Below are 4,089 nucleotides of genomic sequence, written 5' to 3' on the forward strand. Positions count from 1 at the left end.
AGTATACCCTTCTCTTCCAGTTAGGGAAAGCTTCACCTGAGAGCAATTTCTCCAACCGTCATCCTGGACACATTTGTTCTCTAATTGTAGTGTACTGGGTAGTGGGAAGAAGACTAGACTCAGAATGAGAAAAAACTGGGTTTCAGTCCTAACTCTTTCAGTGCTAGCTTTGGACTTCAGAAGCCTCAAATGGGTCTAACAAACCCTATTTCATATCTCATGAAATTAACAGAGATTATGTTTGTGTAAGAGGTTTCTGTTCAGAAAAAGACAGTCTCTCTTAAGGAAAATACTCTGATATGCCAATTGCAGGGAAGGAGAAGCTCTGATGGAAAGGACTGGAAGATAACACATATGTAGCTAAACTGCCCTTCATAAGAAACAAACATGAATTTGGGGTGGAGCAAAGAAGGATAAAAAGGAAATGGGAGAAGGGAGAAAGAAGCAAGAGTGGATCCATGGCAGGAGAAGGTTTGTAGAGAACTCTCAAGTAGTAATGCAGCCAAGGACCTTTAAAAGCAAGAAGGTTTAGTAATCAATTTTTAATCGTTCATATTGCTATAACGTATGACCCTTCATCTACCCAAACTTTGATAAATTCTGTTACTTGCATGAATGCTTCATGCGAGTGGTCTTCATAGAAATCCAGGAAGAAAAGCAGCATTCCCAGTCTGGTGTGGTGAAAAACAGAAGGGAATAGGCATGGAAGATGAATTGGGTGTGAATCAGAATCTCATTAGGAGACCCAAATCAGAAACGACATTGGCTGTGGGATTCTGAACTCCCTTAGAATTCTCAGAAACTGTGGGGAAGACAGTATGCTTCCCTGACAAGGGGGCTGGAGCCAATTTTATATGACTGTGAAAGGACAGGCTGACCTTCTACCGATATCTGGCTTACATGTGCACTTAGAGCTGGCCAAGCACAGGGAGGTGCTCCATGCAGGCTGTGTTTGAATCTCCATTTGGTTAATGTCTCTAATATGCTTTCCTGATATGGTTGTTAGCTCCCTTAGGCTAGAGGTGTGTCCAGAAATCCTTCCATTTTTTTTGTATTCCCCTCAAAAGCCTGACAAAGTACTGGATACAGGAGAAAAGGAGAAGAGAGAAGATAAACAGGGAGAAGGTCAGGCTCTAAGTCTTAACAACTGCCACTTACTGTGCTTTGTCCTAGGCTGGGGTGGGACATGAACCCAATTTGGCATGCTACAAAACCCAAACTCCTAACCATTTCATTATGCAGCCTGCCTCAGGGCTCATTGCATCTTACCTTTACTCAAATAAGTTTACCTAAACTTAGGTGTGGCTGTGCTGCCCCGTCCCGCCCCTCCACCCACTTTCTGGGCTCCAATGAAGGAATTGGGGGCCCCAAATGGAGAGTAGAATGTGTGTTTATAGGGAACCATGATTTCTTGTTTATGGTTTCCCTAGCAAATCTCCCCCCTATCACCTGGCTTGCCACCAGAAGCCAGATTGGCTTGCAGAAACTGTCCTTGCTAGTAGGGTTGCCAGAATTAGCAAATAAAAATACAGGATGCCCAGTTAAATTTGCCTTTCAGATGAACAATAAATACTTGTACTATAAGTATATCCCATAAGTATTTGTGACATACTCATCCTAAACAATTATTTGTTGTTTATCTGAAAGGAAAATTTAATTTGCTATTGTGTATTTTATCTGGCAATCCTATTGGCCTGGGCATGGTATTTCAGAGAGTAGAGGAATAGGGGGATTTTGGAATTTCCTGTTCCATAGTTTAAACAAGGAACCTAACACCTGCTGTTTTGGCTAGTCTTTGAGGGAACTGCTTCAAGCACAATGCTCATGGCCAGCTCCAGTGCTGGGGTAGGCTGACCAACTTGTCCTGGTTTTCTTGGGACTAACCCAATTTTAGAATTGAAATTCCCACATTTCAGGAAACTTCTTAGTTCTTGGCAAACCTAGATGGTTTGTTATGCTGATGGGGGATATACCTAAGGAGCTGGAGATGTTGGAAGATAACAAATACATGGCTAAACTGCTAGGTGAGTCTCAAAGAATCTTAATAACTCTTCTAAGCACATTTCCTTAGGTCTATTTTAAACATGGACAGGTTTTGGGGGAAGGCTAAGAATCTTATATCTGAAAGGTGTTAGTTCTAGGAATCATCTAAGTTCAGACTCTACTTGTTAAATTTTTATTAAACATTTCCAGAGATACTCTGTCACCTCACATGGTTATTATTATTTTATTGTTATCATACATTACCATAGGCACTGAGCTAAATATTTTGTTATTATCTTATGTAATATTTTCAATAACCCTGTCAGGTTACTGTTATTATTATATATTTCTAGGAATAAAGAAAAAAATGGAGACCTGGAGAGTTTGAATTGCCCAAAGTCATGGAGTTGCTATTTGGTAAAGCTAGTATTCAAGGCCAAGGGTGTCTGACATCAGAGTCTGTGTTCTTAGTCACCATATTCCATTGCTCATAGAAAGCTCTGATCATCTGGAAGGTATGTTTGATATCTAGCTAAAATATTTCCTGCTGCATTTCTAATGACTTCTTTCTTTTTAAAATTTTATTTATGTATTTTTAAAATTTATTTTAGAGAGAGCACACATGAGCATAAGTTGGGGAGACGGGCCGAGGGAGAGAGACAATTCTGTTTTAAAGTTTTCTTTAACGTTTATTTATTTTTGAGAGAGAGAGAGACAGACAGACAGAGTTTGAGTGGGAGAGGGGTAAAGAGAAAGGGAGACACAGAATCTGAAGTAGGCTCCATCCAGGCTCAGAGCTGTCAACAGAGAGCCCAATGTGGGGCTTAAATTCATGAACTGCAAGATCATGACCTGAGCCAAAGTCAGGTGCTTAACCGACTGAGCCACTCAGGTGCCTCCAGAGAGAGAGGTGCTCCATGCTCAGTGAGGAGCCTGATGTGGAGCTCAATCCCATGACCCTGGGATCATGACTTGAGGTGAAATCAAGAGTTTTCAACCGACTAAGCCACACAGGCACGCCCTAATAACTTCCTTCTTACTTATCAACAGAGAGAAGATGGCTACTCTAGGAAACCAAGAACTAGCCATTCTCCAAACCAACTTTAATTGGGACAGCTAACTCCACCTCAGTATTCATCAGCCACCTTTATGTCCCTTTTTTTGAGGAAATTTGAGGACAGCTGGGCAGCTTATCCCCAGAATGGGGAGCCCTATTGGCTCTTTAGGCTTGTAGTTTAGGCTCAGTGTCTCTCTAAGGGCCAGCCCCTTGGACGGGGTCTCAGTGAGATAAGAGTTGAATAGTTCTTCTGTGGCTGGGCAACAGCGATNCCCAGTGAGGATTTACTTCTGTTTCTGAAGGCCCCTACTGTGGGGAGGGAGCAGAGGCTAAGGGGAATTGCTGCCGCTTTACTCTTTGAAACCCTTCCAAGAACTGCTGGATCTAGCTTGTGGAAATAATTGTGGTGCTTTAGAAATTTTGAAGGTTTTTTTTTTTAAGGATAACCCAAAGAGCATATAAAACCGTCTTTGGAAGCTACTCTGGGAAAATCACTTCTTAGACTTTATGGTTTGGGATTAATTGTGCTTAAAAAGAGAACCCATTTTCCTTTGAGGCCAAGGTGTCTGTCTACTGCCTAGGAATGAGTAGGCCAGGATGGAGGAGTGCATTAACCTCTCCTTGCTTTAGGGGATGGGGGAGGTAGCAGCTCAACAGTCTGCCTATAGTTTCAGCTCTGGGGCTGTGTCACTTGTGCTCTCCTGGATATCACAGAGAAAGTCTCACAGGAACGGAGTTCCTAGGGTAAGAATAGTTGGAAGGTAGGCGTGCCTTCCCCCATCCTACTAGGTGGCAAGAGGAGTCCGTGCTGGTGGGAGAGTAGTTACCCTGGCCTCCTCCTGGGCTTGGACAAGATGAGGGAAAATGAGAGGGAAAGCAAGCCTCAGAACCCCAAGAGGCCAGGGGAGGGCTGTCTCCCTATGTAGGCCATTTGCTTTAAGCTCTGGTACCATGATCTTAGCATCATTTGCTTACTTGGGGTGCCCTGATCATAGCAGAGGAAACTGAGGCTCCCTTTTTTCTCCATCCTGGATGCTGGCAGAATTCCC

This window comes from Crocuta crocuta, unplaced genomic scaffold, assembly GCF_008692635.1.
Source record: "Crocuta crocuta isolate KB4526 unplaced genomic scaffold, BGI_CrCroc_1.0 scaffold2588, whole genome shotgun sequence".
NCBI classification, from domain to species: domain Eukaryota; kingdom Metazoa; phylum Chordata; class Mammalia; order Carnivora; family Hyaenidae; genus Crocuta; species Crocuta crocuta.